Genomic DNA, 27,295 nt, shown 5'->3' with positions numbered 1-27,295 from the left:
GTACATTTGGTGTTCCTTGTAAGTATGTTCAAACCTTACCATGAAGACTTGGATGATTCTTCTCGATGCCAATCAAAGAGAGCACTAGTGGGCTTTAACCTTTTATGATTGAGAGGTTGAGCACATCTTAGTCGATTGCTTGGTACAATTGAGGCAACACTTGTCTAGGCACATATACTTGGTATAAAAGAAAGGCCAACTAGATGTGAGATAAGCTAGGAGTCAGCTAAGGCATTGTGACAGTTCCAAGATCAGATCAACAAGTTTCACAAAGAATACATGATATGGGTGACATCGAGGCCAAGTTCAAGCATTAGTGCACGAAAGCTAGACCCTTACTTAAGCACCAAGCTACGAGAACGAGTCCTTACTAAAGTTACTTGATGCTGAGCTTGAAGACCATTCAAGAAAAGCTTATGAAAGGCCCTAAAGAGGTGGTGTGGGCACTGTACATGTGCAAGACTCTAGATAAGCCTAGACACAGGCTAGGCACGCAAGCATAGAACATTCTAGAAGAGCCAGATAAGAAAATGGGAATTGGTATTATAGCACCCAATAGGGAAGCTTTAAGAAGGCCCGAGGCATGGGCATTCTACAAGAGAGCCTAGAACCTTTTGGACTTAGTGCACCATAGAGTTTATAGAACCACTTCATTTCTAGAAACTTCTTAACCAACCTTGTATGTGTATGGGGGCCTTGGACCCTCTAGAATGTAAATAAAAGCCACACACTTGGCTCCCTCATGACCATATAAGTCATGAAGGCTCAAGTACAAATAGGGGTGCCCTTTCCTCATAAGACTAACTCTTAAGCTAGTGAACTTGTGAACCCACAAAGCTATTCAAGCACATTTGTACATAAGCCACATTGTTCTAGTAATAGAAAGGATCTTGTAATCTTTCACTAGTGCCTTCTTAGTGTGCTATAGCGTTTGACTATCTTTAGGGTCTGACTAGTCCTTGGTGAGTGGCACACTCACTCAACCTGGTTAAAGGCTGACTTAGGCATATGCAACTGGCAGTTTCTCACCTAAGGCTACATGATTGCAAGGCTTAAGACTGAAGCCCATGACACAAACAAAAGCTATGGTCATGGGCTTACTCTAGCCAACTCTCTCAAGTATTTGGCAATCTTTTAGGTATTGTGCTTTCCTGACTAAACGAAGCATTGGTGGTGTTGTACCATTATTGCCTATTGAATGGCAGGGGTATTTTTATGGCCCTTACTTATGTTTTGCCCATGTCAAGCAGTTATGGCATGGCCTCGTACATCATTCCCTTCACTAACTCATCAAGTAATTGATTGGGTGGGTTATGGACTGGTGTGTATGGATGATGGGCATATAAGTGCTGCTATAGTTGTGTATGTTGATAGGCTCCATGCTTGATGCATCGAATTGTCAACCTGCCATCCTTTTCAATTTCCCCCATGTGGTCATCATACTTTGGGGGCACATTTGGGATCCTGTGTTGTATGCCTAAATCGGTGGAAATCGAATGTCTTGCCATCCCTTATCCATTTTGTGTCCTTAAGGGCTACAGGTTGGACCTCAATCATGCCTCATGTCCCAAGCATGCCACCCAAACCTTTGTCACCAAATTGGTGCATTGGTGTTTGATCATGCTCCCAGATGTAGAACATTTTATGGGTACGGGTTCTTGGCCCTAGTTTTCCATGCTATGCTTTTTACATGCTTGACACGCATGATGCTTGTGCTCTGTGTTCTTTCTATCGCTCGGTCATGCGTTAAGGCCTATACGGTGCCAATGTCTCAAAAGAATGTTACCTGGTTGATCCTACCAGTAGTCATATGTTTGTCTCAAAGATTAAGCCGTGCATGTGTAAACATGAACTAATTCAAACTGTGAAACTATGCATGGCTCATTAAGTTACTTGTAGTTTGTTTGATTGTATCTACTACTCGAATAACCATAGTAATTCTAGAGCTAGTGCATACAACAAAGCCTAACTTCTAGAAGTGATACATTTATATGATAAAAGGTTGACATGGGCTTTGCACATTGCTCTGATGATTCATGATAACTTAACGGATCGCATAGCCTTTGTGCCATTGATGCATCATTTAAATTTCTGCCCTATTAACTTTCAATGGTAGGATAGTGGCCTATTATGGTGGTGACAGATAAAAGAGAATTAGGGTTCAATTCTAGAGAGAGCCTGAGAAATGATGATGACATCTAAAAAAGGTAGTGGGTGTACAAATTACCCAATCTTGACACAAGGAGGTAATGACAATAAATAACAATATTGGGCTCTATAAGTTTGGTAATTGGAATGAGTACAATCTAAATCCCTTAATAAGGATCCATTGGAGGGCAACTCTAGTGTCAGCAACTATGGTAATTCTAACTCCAATAACATATATTTAAGATGTTGCAATTAAAAAGCTTATAGTTAGAACTAAGGTTAGGTCATCCGATCCACCTCATGGTGAGCATTGATCTACTCGTCCCCATTATCGGTGATGTGCTCCTGGCCTTAACTGGTCAGGTTATTCCTCTAGTGCTATTACTTTAAAGAAATTAGAGTGTTTAAAATAGGCCCACACTTTTATAAATTAGCATGAGATGACATCATAAGATTTCAGTCTTATTGTGTTATCCTTCAAGATTGGATAAATGATTAACAATGATAGTGTGGGGCATTCGCATTTCATAGTAAGAGGTGAAATTTTTAGATTTATGAAAGATGAACAACTGCAAAAGCATTTGCCAAGGATGTTTTCATTAATCAAGAATGAAAGTTGAGGACTCGAAGATAATTAGATACCGTCCTAATCTCAACCATAAACAATGCCGACTAGGGATTGACGAATGTTACTTTTAGGGCTCCGTTGGCAGGTTATGAGAAATCAAAGTCTTTGGGTTCTAAGGGGCATATCATTACAAGATTGAAACTTAAAGGAATTGACAAAAAAGCACCACCAGAAGTGTAGCCTGTGGCTTGATTTGACTTAACACAGGGAAACTGACTAGGTCCAAACATAGTAAGGATTGACAGATTAAGAGCTCTTTCTTGATTCTATGGGTGGAGTGCATGGCCATTCTTAGTTGGTAGAGCAATTTGTCTAGTAAATTCCATTAATGAATGAAACCTCAACTTGCTAACTAGCTACACCAAGGTGATCCTTCATGGCTAGCTTCTTAGAGGGGCTACAACCGCTTAGGCCAAGGAAGTTTGAGGTAGTAACAGGTTTGTGATGCCCTTAGATATTATGGGCTACACATGTGCTACATTAATGTATTCAACAAGTCTATAGCCTTGGTCGATAGGCCTATGTAATCATTGAAACTTTATCATGCTAGGGATAGATCATTGCAATTATTGGTCTTCAATAAGGAATTCCTATTAAGCATGAGCCATCAACTCACGTTGACTACATCTTGGCCCTTTATACACATCACCTGTTATGCCTACCAATTAAATGGTTTGGTGAAGTGTTTGAATCACAGTCACATGGATGGTTCATTGCCTGCAACATCATGAGAAGTCCACTAAACCTTATCATTTAGAGGAATGAGAAGTCGTAACAAGGTTTTCGTAGGTGAACCTATGGAAGGATCACAAGTTCACTGTCGAAACCCACTCAACGAATGACCTATGAATGTGTTAATGAAACACCAAAGGGGGCAAGCGTGCCTTTGTGCCCTGAGCTCATTTCAACCCCAAATGAGCATGACAATCACCTTATTTGGCCTTATGGGAGGGCAAAATGATCGATATCATTGCTAGTGGTTGAACAATGAACCTTCAATGCAAATTGTGCCAAGGAACCAAAATGAAATAGAGAGTGTGTGCCATCACCATCCCATTTGTGGAAAGTGCGCAAACAACATCATGACTCTTTTTGTTATGAAAAACCAAAATGACTTTCAACAATGGATATCTCGACTCTCACATCAATGAAGAACATAGTGAAATGTGTTACTTGGTTTGAAGAATCTCGTGAACCATTGAGTCTTTGAACTCAAATTGCACCCTAAGCTATTAGGCCAAGTGCATGCCTGCTTGGGTGTTAAGCACCATCACCCCTTCCAACTCCCCACTATCGAGCTCTAGGTGAAGGGGTAGAAGATGGCCCCCTATGATCTCATCAATCATGGTTGGCCTAAAAGTGAGTCCTTGACAATGATAGCACTATGACCATCAGTGGTAAAGCTCTTGACGTGCCTTATCTCTAATGACATGCATTATTGTCTATCCAGACCACATCAGACCCTTGCATTGCTTTGTCAATGCCTGTATCATGACCCTAAGTCAGATGGGATTACTCACTAAGTTTAAGCTTATCAATAAGTAGAGGAAAAGAAACTTACTAGGATTCCTTTAGTAATAGCAACCAAATCGAGAATAGCCCAGCTTGAGAATTGGGCACCCCATGTGTCCAAATTGTAGTCTGGAGAAGCATCTTTAGCGATAGACTAAGCCTAAGTCCCTTAAAAAGGGGCACCGGGGAGGGTGACAGCCTTGTTATGCCTAGACCCTATTACACCACATGGTGTGGTCTGTGAGTCAGGTTATTTGGGAATGCAGCTTTAATCAAGCGATAAATTCCATCCAAGGCTAAATAGAAGGAAGAGTTCAATAGTAAAGAAATATCATGAGGGAAAGATGAAAAGGACTTTGAAAAGAGAGTCGACAAGTGCTTGAAAATCATTAGTAGCAAAGTGGATAAGGGTCGAGGATGCACCCTAATTGGACGTGGAATGGCGAAAGCCAGTTTGTCAATCAGCCCAAGGAGTGGACTGACGCGGGTCATTGCAGCTGCCCAAGCTTTAGCTTTTGATATGCTCATAGAGATGTTGTCATCGTGATCGTAAAATGCAGCACACACCACCTCGACATACCTTGGCACCAATGTGCTCTTGGCATCGATCGTGGGCTCCCTATCTGGCCTATCTTGAAACATAAACAAAGGAGTTTGATATGTGTGCAAGTCAATAGGTTAGAAAACCCAAAAAGTGCAGGAAAGCTAATTGGGAATATCCCTCATAGGTGCACTACTAATCGACCTTGATCTTCTAAGAAGGGTTCGAATGTGAGCATGCCTGTTAGGAGTCGAAAAATGGTGAATTATGCCTAAGTAGGGCAATGCCAAAGGAAACTTTGGTAGAGGCCAGTAGTGATACTGACATGCAAATCATTCATTTGACTTGAGTATAGGGGTGAAAGACTAATCAAACTGCCTAGTAGCTAGTTCCCTTCAAAGTTCCCTTAGGATAAATAGAGCCCTTAGCGAGTTTTATTGAGTAAAGCCAATGATTAAAGGCATTGTGGGTGCAACACCCTCGACCTATTCTTAAACTTTAAATAGGTAGGATGGCATGACTGATTCATTGAGCCATGGCTTAAAATCAAGAGCTCCAAGTGGGCCATTTTTGGTAAGCAAAATTGGTAATGCAAGATGAATCAAAAGCCAGGTTATAATGCCCAATTGTGCACTAACCTAGAACCCACAAAGGGTATTGGTCGATTAAAACAGTCAAACAGTGGTCATGAAAGTCAAAATCCACTAAGGAGTATGTAACAACTCACTTGACAAATCAACTAGCCCTGAAAATGGATGTCACTTAAGCACGCGATCTATTCCTAGCCATCAAGGCAAGGGCTAGGCCTTAATGAGTAGGATGGCATAGTGGTCATGGCAAAACCCAACGAAGAAGCTCTGGTAGATCGATCGTTGGTGTAGATCTTGATGGTAGTAGCAAATATTCAAATGAGAACTTTGAAGGTTGAAGAGGGGAAAGGTTCCATGTGAACGACACTTGCACATGGGTTAGTCAATCCTAAGAGATAAGGGAAGCATGTCCGATAGCAGGTTCAGCATGAGCTTTAAAAAGGAATCAGGTTAAAATCCTTGAACTATGATGTGACAACTAACCATAATGTTAAAGAGTCTAGAGACATCAACAGAGGCCTCGAGAAAAGTTATCTTTTTTGTTTAACGGCCTGCCACATTAGAAATGGCTCAATCAATAATAGGGCCCAACGGCTAAAAGAGCGTTACACGATGCACGGTGTTTAGTGCAACCTTAGCAGCCTTTGAAAATTAGGTGGATCAAGTGTCATTTATGCCCGGTCTTACTCATAACCGCATTAGGTCTCTATGGTGAACAACTTTTGGTTGATGAAACAATGTAGGCAAGGGAAGTCAGCAAAATGGATTTGTAACCTCTAGAAAAAGATTGGCTCTGAAGGCTAGGCATAGAGTCCCAATCCTGAACCTATTAGCTGTTGGTGCACAACTTAAATTGTTCCTATGGTGAGAGTGAGTCACCACATGCCAGCCAAGGGATGGACTTGAAACTACTCCCTCAGGGATCTTCCCCAAGTGAGAAACAGTCAACTCAAAACTAGTACAGACAAAGGGAATCCAACTATTTAATTAAAAACAAAGCATTATAATGGTCCTTATGCATGGTTACGTCATGTGATTTATACCCAGTGCTTTGAATGTCAAAGTGAAGAAATTCAACTAAGTGCAGGTAACTAGTGGGAGTAATATGACTCTTTTAATGTAGCCAAGTGCCATTTTCATCTAATTAATGTCACACATGAATGGATTAATGAGATTCCCATTATCCCTATCTACTATCTAGTAAAGCGATAACCAAGGGAATGAGCCTGGTAGAATCAACTAGGAAAGAAGACCCTGTTGAGCTTAACTCTAGTCCAACTTTGTGGAATGACATGATAGGTGTAGGATAAGTGGAAGCTTTCAAGCAAAATTGAAATGCCACTACTTTTAACATTATTTTACTTATTTTGTGAATCAAAGGTGGGGCACGATCCCTTCTTTTGCACATAAGATTAGACTCCATCAGTCAATCTTGGAGGAAGACATTGTCAAGTGGGGAGTTTGGTAGGGTGGCATATTTATTAAAAGATAATACAGGTGTCCTAAGATAAGCTCAACAAGAATAGAAATCTTGTGTGGAACAAAAGGGTAAAAGCTAATTTGATTCTGATTTCCAATATGAATACGAACAATGAAAGCTGGCCTATCAATCCTTCAAACCTTTAGAAATTGAAGTTAGACGTGTCAGAAAAGTTATCTCAAGGATAATTAGCTTGTGGTAGCCAAGCATTCCTAGCGACATTGCTTTCTGATCCTTCGATGTTAGCTCTTCCTATCAATGTGAAGCAGAATTCATCAAGTGTTAGGTGTTTCACCCACCTATAGGGAAAGTGAGCTAGGTTTAGACTGTCATGAGATAGGTTAGTTTTACCCAACTACTTGCAACATTGTAATAGCAATTTATCCTAGTACGAGAGGAACCATTGAATATCACAATTGGTCGTCATGTTAAAAAGTCAGTGGTATGAAGCAACCATGCATTGGATTATGACTGAACACCTTTAAGTTAGAATGAAGGCTAAAAGTGATGCACACACCTGTCACCTAATTGTCGACCCATAGTAGAGGCCCATAGCCCAAGAAGGCACGTGTTGTAAATGCAACCCTTGAGGCAAACAAGCCACATGGGCCTCCTTAGAGCTTAATTCCACCAAGCGAAGGATAGAATCCTTTGCTAATGACTTAATATATGTAACGGGGTATTGTAAGTGGTAAAGTGGCCTTCTTACCATGATCCACTAAGATTTAGCCCTTTGTTGCTTTGCCTCGTCCCTCTTCGCCACACCTACCAAAGTCTTCTCACTTCATTTTTTGTACTGCACCCCTCTGGGGTTAGGGATGAATGAATGGTGTTCTCCATTAGAACCGATTTGACTATGGGATGATATCCCTCCCTTGAGCATCCAAGTAAACAATAACCAAATGCCCTTGGTATTTGTTCTAGGGATGGGCTCATCCTTGGTGCAAGCACTTGCCTCAAATTCCATTGACAAATGCTGGCCCTGTGATTGGTTTTGCTTGTATGCCATCGAAGCACTTGACCCTTGGTACGTGTTGGTAATCACATCCAATACCATCAGCAAATGCTAGCCCATTGCCTTGGACACCATCAACAGATGCTAGCCCCTTAGTTCAAGATGTTGCCTCAAACACCATCGCTAGATGCTAACAGTTAGAGCAGGCATTTGGCTTGATCACCTTCAGCACCTTGGTTCATAGATGTTGGCACTTTGTTTGGCATGTGTACCATGACCTTCCCACCTAAGGCACTTGTCTGCCCTTCGATCGTAAATAGCATTAAATGGCACTCGATGCATGTGTCACAGGCTTTGATCTTAAGCCAAACTCTGAATAGCCTTGCATAAAGAATTAACTTTGTCTATCTAAGTCAACCTATGAAACTCAAGTGCTTAGCATAATTCTAGCTTGTCAAAGATTGTGCTACAGAACTAGGCCCTCTAGAAGCTTACAAATTTGATCCTTTCAAGACTCTATTCAAGCATGCTCGCAACTGGGTTTTACCGTATGCCTGCACATATCTCAACAGCATTTGCACTTTGGCCTGGTTTTAATTCTGCCAAACCTGAACACCTTGCTTAAGTTTCTAAAGTCTTAATCATTGCCCATACCTTTATGTTGGGCTAGTTCCCTACGACCTAAGCCTCTAGTAGGCCTCAAAGCTTGGTCCCCCTAGCTACAGAACTTGTCCTACTAGAACTAGAATGATTCCTCCACTTAGAGAGAAACCTTAGGCCTAGACCAGCTTGCAAATCATGACACATGCACATGCCTTGACCACCATCAAGACTTGTTAGCCCTTGGTCTCGACACATGCTTCGACCATTATCAAAACATGCTGGCCTTTTGTGTAGGCAATTCCCTCGAACACCATTGCACATGCTGGGTCATACACCATGCACGGGTATCCTTAGGTCGGGTCATGCACCATGCACCCCACAACCAAGCAGTACATGGGTTTAAGCACATCTTTATATTTCTATCATGCCAATGCCATTTTTAAGGATTGTAAATTCATATAAGTGCTCACTAGTGCTTGCACCTATGCTTAGCTCAATTCTACCAAACCTGAACACTATGCCAAAGCCTTTAGGGTCTTGATCATTGACTGTACCACTATTCTATGCTAGTTCCTTATGACCTAGGCCACTAGTAGGCCTCAAGACCTAGTCCCTCTTGTAGTTGGACCCGATCCCACTAGAGCTAGAGCTACTCTTTAACCCGGAGATAACCCCTAGACCTGGACTAACTTGCATGCACATGCCTTGACCACCATTGGGACATTTTGGCTCTTAGTCTCAGCATATGCTTTGACCATTATCAGCACATGCTGGCCCTTTATGCGAGCAATTCCCCCAAACACTATTAGCACATGTTGGGTCATGTATCATGCACAGGTATCCTAGGCCCAGGCCTACACCATATGCCCCAGACTGGGTAGTGGGTGGGTTCAAGCACATCTTCATATTTTTGCCATGCCAATGCCATTTTTATGGCCTGTCCATTCATCTTATTGCTCACCAACACCTGCACCTGGGCCTGGCTCAATTTTGCCAAACCTAAACATGTTCCTGAGCCTCTAAAGTCTTGATCATTGCCTATACCACTATTTTGGGCTAATGCCCTGAGACTTGGGCCACCAATAGGCCTCAAGGCCTAGTCCCTCTAGTAGTCAAACCTAGTCTTACTAGAACTAGAACTACTTATTGACTCAAAGAGAACCCTTCAGCCTAGATGAACTTGCAGGCAACGACATAAGCATTTGCCACGACAACCATTAGGACATGTTGGTCCTTGGTCTTGACAAATGCTTTAACCACCATCGGCACATGCTAGCCATTTGTATGAGCAGTTCACTTGATCACCATCGACACCTATAGGCCATGCACAACACGTTGGTATTTTTGGCCCTAGACAGGGACAATGTGCACCACAACCAGGTAATAGTGGGTTCAATCATATCTTCATATTTTTGCCATGCTAATACCATTTCTTTTCATTTGTAAATTCACATAAGCACTCACCAGCATCGACCCCTGGGCTTGGCTCAATTCTACCAAACCTGAACACCATGCCTAAGCCCATGGAGCCTTAATCACTGCCCATACCACCATTTTGGGCTAGTTCCCCATGGCTTGGGCCTCCAGTAGGCCTCAAAACCTGGTTACCCTAGCAATTAGACCTTTTCCCATTAGAACTGGAATTGCTTCTCAATTAGGAGAGAACCTCTGGGCTTAGACCAACTTGCTAACTGTGACACATGCACATGCCTCGACCTTTATCAGGATATGTTGGCCCTTGGTCTCCATACATGCTTCGACTGCCATTAACACATGTTGGCCTTTTGCGAGGGTAGTTCCCTTGAAAACTATTGGCACATGCTGTGCCACACACCAAGTATGCATATCCTAGGCACGGACCATGCACCTTACACACCATGACCAGGCAATAGATGGGTTCAGGCACATCTTCGTATTTTTATAGCTCATCAGCGTATGCACCTAGGCCTCGCTTAATTTTGCTAAACCTAAACACCATGCTTGAGCTGTTGGAGCCTTGATCAATACTTGTACCATTATTCTAGGCTAGTTCCCCATGACTTAGACCTCCAGTATGCCTCAAGGCATAGTCCCTTTAGCTATCAAACTTTGTCTTGTTAGAATTGAAATAGCTCATCGACTTGAAAAGAACCTTTGGGCCCGGACCAACTTATGGACTATAGCATATGCACATGCCTCGACCTCCATCGAGACATATTGGCCCTTGGTCTCCACACATGCTTCAACCACCATTGGCACATGTTCTCACTTTGTATGGGTAGTTCCCTTAGACACCATCGACACATGCTAATCCATGCACCAATCATAGGTATCTTGGGCCAAGGCTGTACACCATATGCACCATGATGGGTAGTAGGTGGGTTTAGTACATCTTCATATTTTTGCCATACTAATGCAATTTTTATGGCTTGTAAATTCATATAATGCTAAGTAGTGCCCACACCTAAGCCTAGCTTAATTTTGTCAAACATAAACATTAGGCATGAACCTCTAGAGTCTTTATCACTGCTCGTAGCACTATTTTGGGCTAGTTCCCCGCAACCTAGACCTCTATTATGCCTCAAGGCCTAGTCCTGCTAGCTATCAAACCCTGTCCCATTAGAACTGGAATTGCTCCTTGACTCAAACAAAACCTTTAGGCCTGGACTAACTTACAGACTATGACATATACACATGCCTTGATCAGCATCAGGACAAGTTGGCCTTTGGTCTTGGCATATGCTTTGACCATCTTCGGCACATGCTGGCCCTTGGTGTGGTAGTTCCCTTAAAACCATTGGCACATGATGGGTAGCACACCATGCGCAGGTATCCTAGGCCCAAGTCATGCACCATACGCACCCTGACCAGGTAGTAGGTGGGTTCAAGGACATTTTCATATCTCTATTGTGCCAATGCCATTTTTATGGCTTGCAAATTCATATACTAGTCCCCTAAGCCTTCATGTGAAGCTTTATGGCAATATGATTCATTTTCTATTTTTCATGATTTTTGAAAATTTTCATAGTTTGGGATCTTATTATTTTTTTAGGGGTTTTTGCCCCAAATTTGGTATACGTGATCCTTGTATTTTTGTTGGCATCTATAAAAAAATTCAACTAAAAAATCAAAGTGTAGAAGATTTTATGGTCATGTGAAAAAATCATACTCATTTCAAACACTTAAATGGTGACTGGTTACGAACCTATAAAAGCTCTTATGCTCTTTAACGGGGTGTGAGTTGTCGGGGTTCCTTAGGGGATAAGGGGTCAACATAAGGGCCAAGGACTAACACCCATCACACATTATGTGCATGTAGCCTGAACCACCCTCCTTCAATTGTCGAAACCTCTAATACTGCCAGTCAAGACTTTGATAATGCTCCAATGATTGCCCTAGGTAAAATAATGCAGCACCAACACATGCCCAAGCCTAGTGTTATGTGTCGTACATTCCTTAGACCAAAACTGCATTTTGGTGTGGTGCCAAGGCTACTCTTAGTTGAGGTTAACCTTTTTTTAGTCCAATTCTCCATGGACAGATCATTTTTAATCCTTTAAGCCATATACTCGTAAGATCTTCCTAGCTTAAGCCTCGTAGGGTCACCTGCATCATTCCAAACTCAATAGAGAGGAACACAACTCCCCTCATCTCATCAACCAATGATTCTAAAGGTGGCCTTAAGCACCTATCTCTACCTGTAGGTGTCAAGGTCCCAAGCACCAGCCTACCTTGCACATAAGGGCTCATAACTTTGATTCTCATCATATTATCTCATTCTGGCATAATGAGAAACCAACACCATGCCTACATGCATCATATGCAAGCTCTTCTGCCTAGAACTTAAAGGCACAACATGAATGTTGGTTAGCAGCCTCAAGCCATACTATGCTCATATCATCCCACGAAACTCATATCTGAGTGCCTCAGCCCTTAGCCGCATTTTAGGCTACCCACACCCATGATAGACACCTAACATCATGCCTGTCTAGCCTAAAAAAACTAGGGTATGCTACCCGTTTGTAGCATATGTCTACCGATTAGCCACAAGGGTCTAGCAACGTGCTTGACCACTAGCCCACTCATCCCTTAGGCTCGATGGTGCCTCTTCTATGCAAATACCATCTCATGATCCTTCTAGTTCAATGAGGGAAAATAAAGGACATAATGAATGCTATCGTCTAACCCTATGGTTCAATGCAAAGGTCCAACATGAGGCCCATAAGCCATAACATCCCTGGGATTACCATGACTCAAAGAGACACCATGCCACATTTGTGACCCAATAATGCTTGCCCACTTAGACATTGTATGTGCTTAGGAGTAGGTTAGTTCAAACTAGCTAGGTCCCCTGCTTTTCCACTAACGAAAGAGGTGGTGGAGAGCTAACACCAGTCATCCCCCTATAAAGAGTGTAATAGCTTTCTCAGCCATCCTACCAAGAATCATAAGATTATCTAAAATGGGGACACTTTTCTCGCTAGCCATCTCAGGGCCTTTCTTTAACCAACTTAGGGCCCAGTGACTTGCCTCTTGCCACCACAATTCTTAGATTCCACTTATTGCTCCACCAACCCACATAAAGGTGTCGTGTATGGCTTTAACTAATAGCACCCAGTTGGCTACCTAGTTATAAGGTGCCTGCCCACTAGCTCACACTTACCTACGTATTTTATGGCCTAGGGCTCACACTGCCTATACATACTATCAATAGCATCTTCCAGGGCTTACACTATTCGTGCATAGCTCTAGGCCATTGTTCTAACCATAAAGCCTCATTCATAGCTTAACTCAAGGTAGTCATGGCAAGAACGAGGCACACCAGGGCCTGACCATGACATTTTCCCCTACTTGCTATGTCAATGCCCCTTATTGATGCCAAGACCACATCTAACTCTCTTATTGCACATAGTTGACATTTCCATATGTCTCTCACTTGTGCCCTCAAGGATTGGGTCGAAATCTTATCACATATGGCACTACCCACAGAACTCATTCATTGCTAATGTAGATGGATCTCATCCCACTCTAAGGCACCTCTGTGCTAATTCCATGTTTGACCATTATGACTCAATCCACTTTTCATATGTGCCATTGCACTAATTTACCCAAGATCACATCATGTTGCAACCTTGACGCAACCTTGTCAATCATACCCTTATTGATCATGACCCTAAATAGAATGAATGACCACCAACTTTGTCACACATTGGTAGGCCCTACTAGATGTGACCCATCACACCAACCACATGCTTGTGGCACCAACTCTTCATTGCACCCCTTTGGACGTGGTGTTTAGGTCAACCATATTCATGTGTGACCACCCACAATAGACCCTAACATGGTGGTATTCAAAACACTTTGGCCATCTCATAACTTGGGTCCTTTCAACCCCTCCAAGGTCACCTATCAAGGTGTGGCACTCTAGCCAATCGCCATTTGGCCAATTGTCCTCATGGTAGTACCTTAATGCTCACTATCTTGAACTCAATTCCATACTCAATAACATTGTAGGCTCCACTGCTTTGGCTTAGTACCCACCAAAAATCACAAGTCTTCTCTACTTTTACCTAACCATATCTCTATGATGGTTCCATAACTTATCTATATTGACTCTAGCATAGCTCATAGGGCATCTCAAAGCCCACTAAATGCTTGAAGATCCATTAATCCAACTCTAAACATAAGGTCTCCTGATTGACTCAATCTTAGGGTTCACCAACCTATTCAACACTTAAGGTCCACTAACCTATTCGAACTTATGGCCATCCCATTGGTCGTATCTACTCAAAGACTCCATATTTGGCTCAACTCAATCAACTTTTCTCTTCCCTACTGAAACTCATCTAGCCTTCTAATTTAAAGCAAACTTCAATGCCAATACCATCTACTTTGCTCAACTTAATCGGTCCTCTAACCCATACAACTCAAGGCTTTGTCAACTGGCAAATTATTGCTTACTTGTTTCATTGAATTACACACTATCATGGTCTATTGACCACTGCATCTCATAAGGCCTTCTTTCTTGGCCAACATAAGCATGGTCCACTGAAGAGCACAATCTTGTGATTTGCTAACAACAAGAACTTATGGTCCAGTGATCATCACAAACTCTCGGCTTTAATCCTTAGCAAACTCAAACTCGTCTACCTTTGTAAAGTGGTTCCACACTTGGATCCAAATTACTCAGCTCGTACCCTTGCTAAGGCACCTGTACCACATAATAAGTGTATGTGTTACTAACTAATCTCAATACACATGACTCATGTCCCTTAGGATAAAACTCACTTCGGTCTTCATGGCCTTACTCAACACCATTTTATGGTGTATACCCCTTTTGCATTTCAATCTTGCCATGATTTTCCCACCATAAGGGCATCACATGCCTACATGTGCCAACACCTTCTGCTAGATAAAGATAGACTCTTGTGCCCTTTTGCTTGGCATCTAAAAGCCTACTTGAACCTACTCGAAGGCCTTTCACCAAGGCTAATTTTTCCCATAGCATGCATCAATGGCTCATTCTCAAGCCCACAAAGCCATTATATTGCAATCTTGCCTCAATAGCTCTTATTGAGATTAAAACCACATAAATTTCATGTTATCATGCCAGTACCTAAGGCTTCTTTAGTCCCACTATTGAGCCACACATGGCTCTAATACCCACTTGTCATAGGCCACATGTTTTTTAGATTAAAACTAGGCATCTGTGTGGCACGAAGACTACTCTTAGTCAAGGTTAGCCTTTCTCAAGTCTAATTCTTCATGGATAGATCATTTTTTATCCTTCAAGCCATATTTTCGTGAGCTCTTCCTAGCTCAAACCCTATAAGGTCACCTGTATCATTCCTAAACTTAAAAAAGAGGAACCCAACTCCTTTCATCTCATTAGCCCATGATTTTTTGGATGGCCTTGAGCACCCATCTTTGCCCGTAGGCATCAATGTCCTAAGCACTAGCCTACCTTGAACATAAGGGCTCATAGACCTTGTTTTTATGATATTAACTCATTTTGGCATGGTGAGAACCCAACATTGTGCCTACCCACATCATACGTAAGCTCTATGTCTAGAACTTGAAGGCATAACACTAATGCTGGTCAGTGGCTAGCCTCGAGCCACACTAGGCTCGTTTCATCTCATGAAACTTATATCTAATAGCCTCAGCCCCTAGCCTCATTTTAGGCTACTTGCATGCATGATGGACACCTGACATCATGCCTATCCCACCTTAGGGAACTCAGGTGTGCTACCTACCTGTGGCACACCTCTACTGATTAGCCATAAGGGTCTAGCAGCATACCTACCTATTAGCTCGTTCATCCTTTAAGCTCAATAGTACCCCTCTTCTATAAACACCATCTTAAGCAAATGTTACTACCTAACCCCATGGTTGAAATCAAAGGTGTGATATGAGGCCTATCAGCCCTAATTATCCTTGAGTTTACCATAACCCTATGAGCACCATGCCACACTCATGACTCCATGATGCCTACTCACTTAGATAGCACATGTGCCTAGGAGTAGCTCACCTACTCACTAGCCAGGCTCTCTGCCTACTTATTAGCCAAGAGGGTGGTAGAGAGCTGATAATAGTCACCCCCTATAAAGAGCATAAAAGCTTTCCTAGCCATTCTACTAGGAATCATAAGACTATCTAAAATGGGGACACTTTTTTCTTAAGCCATCTTAGGGCCTTTCTTTAACCAACTCAAGGCCTAGTGACTTGCCTATTGGCTACCTCAATTCTTAATTTTTGTTCATTGTTCCACTAACCTACTTGAGGGCACCTGCACATGGCTTTGACTAATAGAACCTGACCAACTCTAAGGCACCTACCCACTATCTCTCACTTGTCCATCCATCTTGGGGCTTAGGGCTCACTCCATACACACACTATCAACAACATGTTTTATGACCTACACTACTAGTGCACAACTTTAAGACCATTGTTCTAACCATAAGGCCTTATCTACTGCTTAACTCAAGGTCAATCATGGCAAGACTGAAGCAAACCAAGGCCTGACCAAGAGACTTAGCATGTGCACTGAGGCCTAGAATCAAACTTTGACCAAGGCCTTGACCATTATTGGCACATGCTCATGCATGGTATACGTGTATAAATCGACCATCATCAGCACAAGCTAGCCTTTAGTATGAGCACCTACGTTGACCACCATTAGCATAAGTTGGCCTTCAGTATGAGCACCTACCTCAACCACCATTTACATTTATTGGCCCTTAGTAAAGGCACATAGCTTGATTAGCATCAGCCTAATTTGGGTCTAGTATGAGTAGATGCATCAATTGACATTGGCACAAGATAGCCCTTGGTATGGGGAGTTACCTAGAACACCATCAACACATGTTAGCCCTTGGTGGGGGCACTTACGTCGAACACCATCGATAAATGATAGGCCTTGGTGCAGGCACATGCCTTGACCACCATCGGCACCTATGAACCTTGGTATAGGATATGTGTATTTGAAAAAAATGTCCCCATTGTAGACACTTTAATGTTTCTACTAGAATATTTGTAAAATCTTTCATGCTCTTTAAGGGGTGGTTGTCTAGACCCCCTCTTCTTTATAAGGAAATAGGTATACATGATAGGCCTATCATTGCATACATCTACGTTAATGTCCTTCGAGTAAAATCTAGGTTATGCATGCCTTTTGGCCATGTTGTCTAATGACTAGTTGCTTCGGTGACCTGTAAGAGTCAATGGCCTTGACTAATTGGCATGCACGAAGAAAATGGGCTTTACTATGCTAAACTCATGCCAGTGCCTATGATTGATGCTACCCCATACCCTAGACCAAGTCCCTAAGTCAAGCAATGGCTTTTTAGGGTAGCGTAAGTAGAAGCTACAATTGTAAGCTTGATTTGGCCAAGTCTCTCGGGTATTTGGCAATCTTGTGGTCCTTTCTCATCAACCATAAAAATGCCTTGGCTTGGCCAAGCTTGTGCATGTTTCATGGACCATGGACGAGTCTTAGACCAAGAGGGATGTGTGATAAGACTTGCTCAAGATAGTGCAGGTGAAGCACCAGGAAAGATCAAAATTGAGGCCCTAAAGGCAAATACAATACCCAAGTGTACAAGCCAAAGCCAATGTCAAAGTGTAAGAGTACACTCAACCTTGGCATGTGGGTATAGAAAGGCTTAGAATCATTTGGAGACAAGCCAGATAGGCAGCCATGGAAAAGTTTAGTAATGGCTAGTGGTAGGCTAAGTGTGTGAACACTGAAGGTTCTAGAAGGACTAGGCACAGGCACAATGATAGGCACTGTGGTGTCTAAATAAGTAAGTTTTTGAAAGACACTAGTTGGGAGAATAATGGTGCCTAGATGGAGAAGGCTCTAGAACTTGCTAAGCGTGGATACTTAGTGAGAGTGTTTGGACACTTCCAAACCAAGGGGCTCAGTAGGGAGCTTGAAACTAGCATAAGCCTAGAAAGGTATTAGCCGACCTTGTTGGGGCTTAGGCATCCCAAAATTGTTTACAAGGCCCTTAATGGCCATACACTTGGATTCATTAAAGCTATAGGTACCAAGGGGGCTCCAGTATAAATAGGAAAGCTTCCCCCTCATTTGTATATAGATAGATAAAAGAGGCCATAAGCAGTAACCAAGTGACAACAGAGAAAAAGCAAGAGTGTGAAGCATTAGGGACTTAAGCTTTGAGAGCTTTTGTAGAGAATGCATAGGGACTATGTTCTAAGAGCAAGTGTACATACCCATCAAGTAAATATACTACTCTTGTCTTAACCATTTCCTTTATAGCTTTCTTCTAAACTCTTAGAAAGTTAAGTAGAGCTCCAACATAAGTGCATGGCATAGTTGGTTAGTGTATGGAATAAAGTCAGTTAAAGGCTTAATTGAGCATACAAATAGCAGTTTTCTACCAAGATTGTATAATAGCTAGGCCTAAGCTCCTAGCCCATGATGGTTGGAATTAAAGCCAATTCTAATTAGAGTTGGTATTAGAGCCAGTTCTAATCAGAGTTGGTATTAGAGTAGATTCCAATCGTAATGGGATTTGAACATTTGTTATGATAGGAATTAGTGTCAGTTCGATGAGCATAGGTAACCTATGTGTTAGTGTGTTAGTTATGCTATTGACTTGTAGTGGTAAGTGTTGTACAGGCAATTACTGGTCTTAGATGTCGAGCGTAAGGCACAAAGATGCTTAAGTGCTCCTAAGAAAATTATAGGAGATCCTAAGTTTGAGCTTCATGATTGTGGTGTGGATGTAAAAGAATGGCCAGTGGCTTTTAAGTGAAGTGCACGTGACATGCAAGAGGGTCGCTCACCCACGGGAAATGGGAGAAAAGCTAGTTCAGAGGATTTGTTATCATCCATGGATTTGCAATTAGCAAAGTGCGAGTTATCCATGATAGATTTAAGGGATCGATTTCAAGACACCAAGGATCACATCAAAAAGCTAGACTCAGCATAGAAAGAGCTTAAAAAAGAGATGCACGGTACCTTTACCCAAGAGATGGAAATGTGCATGTAGCACAATAAAGCTTTAGAGGCTTAGGTGGTAGCCTTATAGGAAGAATTAGAGTAACTCAAGTGGGAGTTTGCATTTCAAGCTATCATAGCCATAAACGAGGGTTTAGGACTTAGGGTAGAGATGCCCAAGCTAAAGCTATTCATGGGAAGTCATTCAGCCAAAGAAGTCAATAACTTCATGTGAGGCATGGAATAATACTTTTGAATGGCTGGTACAATAGAGGAAGCCAAGATAAGCACCACTGCCATGTACTTAATTAATATGGCCCTATTATGGTGGTGTCAAAAGTGTGATGGCCTGCAATGAGAGGAGACTAAAGTCACCACATGGGATCAATTTGTGAGGGAACTAACAAGATAGTTTAAGCTAGAATATACAAAAGAAGAAGCTTAAGAAAAAGCTTCATTGATTCACTCAAAGGGGAAAAGTGCATGACTATTGTTAAAAGTTCTCAAAACTATCACTTATGGTTCCTAACATAAGTGAGCAAAAGGCCTTATTCTACTTTCTTAGCAGATTAAAGCATTAGTAAAAATCAAGTTGAAGTAGTGTGAATTCTAAAACTTGAGTAAGGTAATTACGATTATCAAATCATTGGTCGAGTATGAGCACACCAAGTCTTTTAAGGCTAGGGATAGTGGCTTGAGTGAGGGAGACAAAAGTTATCACTTTTCATCAGAGGACAAGGTAGAGGAAAAGCCTTGGCATCATAAAGTAAGGTTTGAGAAGCCTAACAAGGACAAAGTTAAGAAGGCTATTACCTTTAACTGCTTGTTGTGTTTGGGATCACATAGGCTCAGAGAGTTTCCATAATGGAAGAAACTCGTAGCCATTGTAAAGATTATGAATAGCCCAATGGCAAGAATAACGGTAATCATCAACACCTTGAAGACTTTACAAGAACACTGGGGCTAGATGCTATTTGGTTGAGCTAAGAGGAGTGGACCTTTCAAGCTCATGATAAAAGCTATAAGAGTGTAGTCATGTAAAGCCACTAGTTAAACAAAAAGGATCAACCAGACTTCTCTCATCAGTGTGTACAGCAAGTGACTCTTAAGAGGAAGTCAGTTCAACAATAAATGTATCAACGTGCTAAGGACCATTAGGATGAGGGACAAACATTGATCCAAAATGTGCATGCAGTGAAAATTTGACATTCTCTTAGCAATCAGGGTGTTGATAGAACGATGGGGGAAATGTCTTGGATTATGCAAGAGTCTTAGACCAAGAGGGTCACATGATGGGACTTGCTCAAGATGGTACAGTCAAAATACTAGGAAATATTGAAACCAAGGCCCTAAAGGTACATACATTACCCAAGTATGCGAGCCAAGGCCAAGGCCAATGCATAGGAGTACACTTATGGTGTGCTACAAGGTGCTAGGGATTAGGATTGCTCGTTGGAAGATTTTAGAACACCCCATGATATGGTATAGGTAGTCAGTCATAGAAAGGCCTAGAACTACCTGGAGATAGGCCAAGTGCACATGCATAAAAAGGTTTAGAACTACCTAGAGATTGGCCAGGCACATGAGCATGGAAGGGCCTAGAACCACTTGGAGATAGGCCAAATGAGTGGTCATGGAATGGTCTAGAGATGCCTGGAGGTGGGCTAGGTGTAAGGGCACTGAAAGTTCTAAAAGGGCCAAGCATGGGCATAGTGACGGGCATAGTGACGGGCATAGTGCTCATCACTTAGAATGGCACCTAGATGGAGAAGGCTCTAGAACTTGCTAGGCACAAGCACTCAATGGGAGTGTTCGAACACTTCTAGACCCAAAGGCTTGATAAGGAGCCTAAAACTAGCAGAAATTCTTTAGACCCAGGGCCTTAGCCGACCTTTTTAGGGCCTAGTCACACTAGAACTATCTAGAATGCCCTTAATGGTGATACACTTGGATTCATTAAAGCCATAAGTACCAAAGGGCTCAAGTATAAATAGGAGAGCCTCCCCCTCATTTGTATATAGATAGATAAGAGAGGCCATAAGCAATAACCAAATGACAATAGAGAATAAACCAGAGTGTGAAGCATTAAAGATCGTGTTCTAAGAGCAAGTGTACATACCCCATCAAGTAAATATACTACTCTTGTCTTAATCATTTCCTTTCTAGCTTTCTCCTAAACTCTTAGGAGGTTAAGTTGAGTTCTAGTGCAAGTGCATGGCATGTTGGCTAGAGCATAAAACAAAGATGATTCAAGGCTTACTTAGTCATACAGATAGTAGTTTCCCATCTAAAGCCATATGGTAGCTAGGCTTAAGCTCTTAGCCCATGGCACATGCAGCCAATGCTATCGATGCTATCAGAAACCTCAGGAACAAGTCTTTGAATCAGGCAATGTCCTTCTAAGGTGGTGACAGTGGACTTTGCATGTGTAGTCCCAACCAAACCAAGCATCAGTGATGTTATACCGTTGTTGCTTGTTGGATGGTAGGGGTAATCTTATAGCCCTTGTTTGTGTTTTTCCCATGCAAAACAGTTATGGTGTAGCCATATACATCATTTCCTCTGCTAGTTTGTTAAGTAATTGATTGGGTGGGTTATGGATCGATGTGCCTCGATGCTGCTACTTGTATGCAATGGGCATATGAGTGGTGCTATGGTTGTGCATGTTCGCAAGCTTCATACTCGATGCATCAAACTGTCAAGCCATCAACAATTTAAATCTCACCCATATGGTCAATGTACCTTAGGGGTGGAATTGAGATCCTATGTTGTTACCTAAATTGATGGAAACTTGATGTCATGTCATTCATCATCCATTTTATGTCTTTAAAGGTTATGGTTCCTACCATAATCGGGCCCCATGTCCCAAGCATGCCACATAAACCTCCATGGCTACATTGGTGCACTGGTGTTCGATCATGCTCTTAAATGTGGATCATTTTATGGACACGGGCTCTTAGCTCTTATGCAATCAATGCTATGCATTTTATGTGCTCGATACACATGATGCTTGTACTTCATGTTGGCTTTCTCCATCACTCAATTGGTGCATTGAGGTCCATGTGGTGCCAACATCTCAAAAGAATGCTACCTAGTTAATCCTGCCTGTAGTCATATGCTTGCCTTAAAGATTAAGCCATCCATGTACAAGTCTGAACTAATTCAGACCTTGAAATTGTGAATTGCTTATTAAATCGGTTATAGTTTGTTTGACGGTATCTACTACTCGTGTAATCATAGTAATTCTAAAGCTAATACATGCAACAAATCTTGACTTCTAGAAAGGATGCATTTATTAGATAAATGGTTGACATGGGCTTTGCCTGTTGCTTTGATGATTATGATAACTCAAAAGATTACATGGCCTTTGTGCCAACGATACATCATTCAAATTTTTACCCTATCGAATTTTGATGGTAGGATAGTGGCCTGTTACGGTGGTGATGTGTAATGGAGAATTAGGGTTTGATTCCAAATAGGGAGCTTGAAAAATGGCTACCACATCCAAGAAAGGCAAATTACCCAATCTTGACATAGGAAGGTAATGACAATAAATAACAACACCAGGCTCATAAATGGAATGAGAACAATCTAAATCCCTTAACGAGGATCCATTGGCAATTGTGGTAATTCTAGCTTTAATAACATATATTTAAGTTGTTGTAGTTAAAAAGCTCATAGTTGGAACTAGGGTCGGATCATCTGGTCTACCTTATGATGAGCACTATCCACTCATCCTTACTACCGACAATGTGCTCTTGGCCATAACTAGCCAGGTCGTTCCTCTAGCGCTATTACTTTGAAAAAATTAGAGTGCCCAAAGTAGGCCTACACTTGTATACATTAGTATGGGATAACATCAAAGGATTTTAGTCCTATTGTGCTGGCCTTCAAGATCAGAGCAATGATTAACAGAGACAGTCAGGGGCATTCATATTTCATAATCGAAGGTGAAATTCTTGGATTTATGAAAGATGAACAACTACGAAAGAATTTGCCAAGTATGTTTTCATTAATCAAGAATAAAAGTTGAGGGCTCAAAACTCTGGGCCGCATGCACACTACACTAATGTATTCAATGAGTCTATAGGCTTGGACAATAGGCCTAAGTAATCTGTGAAATGTTATTTTGATAGGGATAGATCATTGCAATTGTTGGTCTTCAACAAGGAATTCTTAGTAAGCACGTGTCATCAGCTCACCTTGACTATGTTCTTGACCTTTTCACACATTGCCCATCACTCTTACTGATTGAATGGTCAGGCAAAGTGTTTGGATTATAGCGACATAGACAGTTTGTTGCCTATGACATCACGAGAAGTCAATTAAACCTTATCATTTAGAGGAAGGAGAGTTGTAACAAGGCTTCCGTAGGTGAACCTACGAAAGGAACATTGTTAAAATCCACTTAATGAATAACCCATGAATGCATTAATGAAACACCAATGAGGCAAGGGTGCTTTCATGCCTCGAGCCCCTTCTGGCCCCAAGTAGGCATAATATTCACTTCGTTTCACCACTTGGGTAGGCAAAATTATCGGTATCATCCCCTGATAGCAAATAACAAACCTCTGATTTGAATCACACCAAGGAATTGGAATAAAAAAAACATGCATGTAATTGCCATCCTATTCATGGTGCATGCACGAGTAGCATCGTGACTCCTTTCTTCATGAAAAACCAAAATGACTTTTCACAACGGATATCTCAGCTCTCACATTAAGGAAGAACTTAGCAAAATGTGATACTTGGTGTTAATTGTATAATCTCATGAATAATTGAGTCTTTGAATACAAGTTGGACCCCAAGCTATTAGGTCAAGGGCATGCTTACCTGGGTGTCTTGCACCATCACCCCCTCCAAGCCCCTACCTAATAGGCTTCAAGTGAGGGGCAAAAAATGGCCTTCTATGATCTTGTCAGTCATGTTTGGCCCAAAAGCAAGTAGCCAACAACAATAGCACCATGACCATTGGTGGTCAAGCTCTTGGCATGCCTTATCTCTGGTGATGCACTCTTGTTGTCCATCCAAACCCCATTGGACCCCCTGTATTACTCGGTTGATGCTTGCAACATGACTCCAGGTCAAGCAGGATTACCTATTAAATTTAAGCATATCAATAAGTAGAGGGAAAGAAACTTACTAGGATTCCCCTAGTAATGATGAGTGAATCAAGAATAGCCAAACTAGAGAATTAGGTGCCCTTAGTGTCCACATTATAGTCTGAAGAAGTGTCTTTAATGATGGACCGAGCCAAAGTCCCCTGGAAAAAGCTGCTGTAGAGGGTGAGAGCTTTATTGTGCCTAGACCCTATTACACCGTGAAGCACTATCTATGAGTCAAGTTGCTTAGGAATACAGCCCTAACCGGGTAGTAAATTCTATCTAAGGTTGAATATGGGGGAAAGGCTAATAGCGAACAAGTATCATAAGGGAAAGATGAAAAAGACTTTGAAAATAGAGTCAAAGGGTGCTTGAAATTGTCAGAAGAGAAGTAGATAGGGGCCGATGATGCATCTCAGTTGAATGTTGAATGATAAGTGTCGATTTGCTGATCAACTCAGGGCATGGACTAACACAAGTCATGGTAGTAGCCCAAGCCTAGGCTTTCGATATGCTAGCAAAGAAGTAGTCACCGTGATCATGGAATGTAGCATTAGCCATCTCAACATGCCTCAACATCAATGAGCTCCCTGCATCAACCTATGGGCTCCCCATCCAGCTCATCTTGAAACATGGACTAAGGAGTCTAACATGTATGTGAGCCAATGGGCTAAAAAACTAGTAAGGCCTAAAAAAGCTAATTGGTGGGATCCTTTATGGGTGCACCATCGAACTATCTTGATTTTTTGGGAAAGGTTCGAATGAGAGCATACCGATTGAGACCTAAAAAATGGTGAACTATGCCTAAGCGAGGTAAAGTTAGAAGTAACTCTAGTGAAGGCCCATAACAATATTGACGCATAAATCATTCGTCTAACTTGGGTATAAGGGTGAATAACTAATCAAACCTTGTAATAGTTGGTTTCTTCTAAAGTTTCCTTCAAGATAGCTAGAGCCCTTAGAAAGTTCTATTAGGTAAAGCCAATGATTAGAGGCATCAGAGGTGCAATGCCTTTGACCTATTCTCAAACTTTAAATTGGTAGGATGGCAAAGCTACTTTGTTCAGCCCCTCCATGAAATCAAGAGCTGTAAGTGGGCCATTTTGGTAAGTAGAACTAGCAAAATGGTATGAACCAAAAACCAAGTTACGGTGCCTAACTGTACGCTAATCTAAAACCCAAAAAGGGTGTTGGTCAATTAAGATAGCAAGACATTGGTAATGGAAGTCGAATCCACTAAGGAGTTTGTAACAACTCACTTGTCAAATGAAATAGCCCTAAAAATGGAAGGCACTTAAGTGTGTGACCTATACCCAAGCATTGGGTCAAGGGCCAATCCTTGATGAGTAGGAGGGCATGACGGTCACCACAAAACCAAAGGTGTGAGCCTAGGCAAAGCTATTGTCAATACATATCTCATAGGTTAATCAATGCTAAGAGATAAGGGAAGCCCATTTGATAACTCGTTCATCACAAGCTTTAAAAGGGAATCAAGTTAAAATTTTTGAATTAGGATACGATAGCTAACAATAATGTTAGAGAGTTTAGAAATGTCGACAAAGGCCTCGAAAAAAGTTATCATTTTATTTAACTACCTGCCTATCCTAAATATGGCTAAGCTAGACATAGGGTCCAGTAGCAAGAAGAGCACTACACATCACATGGTGTCTGGTGCACCCCTGACAACCCTTGAAAATTTGGAAGACTAAGTGCCATCCATGCCTGATTATACTCATAACCACATCAGGTCTAAAAAATGAATAGCCTCTGGTCGATGGAACAATATGCATAAAAGAAATGGGCAAAAATGGATTTGTAAGCTAAGGATTGGCCCTGAGCGCTAAGTATGGGGGTTCTAGTACCAAACCCATTAACTATCAAAGCATTGCTTGAGCTACTCCTGCAATGAGAATGGGTCAACTAGGTGATGAATTGGGAACAACTCACTCAAGGACCTTTCTTGGGTGACAAATAGTTGACTTAGAACTAGTATGAATAAGGGGAATCCAACTTTTAATTAAAACAAAGCATTACAATGGTCCATGCAAATGCTCATACAATGTGATTTCTACCTAGTGCTCTAAATGTCAAAGTGAAGAAATTCAACCAAGTGAGGGTAAACAATGGGAGTAACTATAACTCCCATAAGGTAGCTAAATGCCTTGTCATCTAATTAGTGACACACATGAATATATTAACAAGATTCTTGTTGTTCTTGTCTACTCTTCCTATCATTGTGAAGCAAAATTCATAAAGTGTTAGATTGTTCACCCACCAATAGGGAACATGAGTTAGGTTTAGACCACCGTAAGACAAGTTAGTTTTATCTTATTGATGGTAATGTTGCAATAGCAATTCAACCTAGTATGAGGGGAACTATTGATTTACACAATTGGTCATTACGTTTGGTTGAAAAGCTAATGGTCCGAAGCTACTGTAAGCTAGATTATGACTGAATGCCTCTAAGTCAAAATCTAGGCTAGAAGAAATGCATACACCTGTTGCCTAATTGTCGACTTATAGTAGGGGCCAATGCCCTTAGGGGCACATGTTGTAGGTGCAGGCTCTGAGACAAATAAGCTGTGGAAGCTTTTTTAGAGCTTAATACCTACCAAGTGGCAAGTAGAATCCTTTACAAATGACTGAAATATGCAATGGGGTATTGTAAGTGGTAGAGTGGCCTTGCTGCCATGATCCACTGAGATTCAACCCTTTGTCACTTTGATTTGTCCCTCCCCCTTACCACACCCACTGAAGTCCTTTCATTTTATTTTTTTACATTGTACCCTTTTAAGGTTGGGGATGAATGGCGTTTTCCACTGTAACCAATTTGGTTGGGGGATGACATCCCTCCCTTAAACGTCCAAGTAAATGACAACCAAATGCCCTTAGTATTTTTTATAGGGATAGGCTCACTTTTGGTGTGAGCACTTACCTCAAACTCTATCAGCACACATTGGCCCCTTGATTGATTCTGCCTACATTCCATTGACAGTACTTGGCCCTTCGTTCATGTGAGCAATTGTATCCAACACCATTAGTAGATGATGGCCCATTATTGCCTCGAACACTATCAATAGGGCCCTTGGTTTGGGATGTTGCATCAGACACCATCACTAGATGCTAGCATTGGGTGTAGGCTATTGCCTTGACCACTATCGGTATAAATGGGCCTTTGGTATGGGTTGTTGCCTTGGACACCACTTTGGCAGATGCCGGCACTTTATGGGGTTGTTACTTTAAACACCTATTTGGTAGATGTTGGCACTTGGTGTGGCATGTGTACCAC

At 41.7% G+C, this 27,295-nt stretch overlaps 1 non-coding gene and 5 pseudogenes across 1 annotated transcript; all 6 read left to right on the top strand.

Annotated features, from left to right (window-relative positions):
* Nucleotides 1-1,783: 1,783 nt before the first annotated feature.
* Nucleotides 1,784-3,588, top strand: LOC149514281 (18S ribosomal RNA; annotated as a pseudogene).
* A 300-nt stretch (nucleotides 3,589-3,888) lies between these two features.
* On the top strand, nucleotides 3,889-4,039 carry LOC149514280 (5.8S ribosomal RNA; annotated as a pseudogene).
* Nucleotides 4,040-4,268: 229 nt separating this feature from the next.
* Nucleotides 4,269-7,649, top strand: LOC149514279 (25S ribosomal RNA). Its single transcript, XR_016328886.1, has one exon. It is a non-coding gene; the product is annotated as a 25S ribosomal RNA (ribosomal RNA).
* Nucleotides 7,650-21,992: 14,343 nt separating this feature from the next.
* On the top strand, nucleotides 21,993-23,301 carry LOC149514278 (18S ribosomal RNA; annotated as a pseudogene).
* Nucleotides 23,302-23,591: 290 nt separating this feature from the next.
* On the top strand, nucleotides 23,592-23,747 carry LOC149514277 (5.8S ribosomal RNA; annotated as a pseudogene).
* A 231-nt stretch (nucleotides 23,748-23,978) lies between these two features.
* On the top strand, nucleotides 23,979-26,736 carry LOC149514276 (25S ribosomal RNA; annotated as a pseudogene).
* Nucleotides 26,737-27,295: the final 559 nt, after the last annotated feature.

Source organism: Durio zibethinus, chromosome 16 (assembly GCF_047325235.1).
Source record: "Durio zibethinus cultivar Kanyao isolate XHJ-2024 chromosome 16, ASM4732523v1, whole genome shotgun sequence".
In the NCBI taxonomy this organism is placed as follows: Eukaryota; Viridiplantae; Streptophyta; class Magnoliopsida; order Malvales; family Malvaceae; genus Durio; species Durio zibethinus.
The sequence above is the reverse complement of the archived record's forward strand: the minus strand, read 5'-3'. Positions and strand labels throughout refer to the sequence as shown.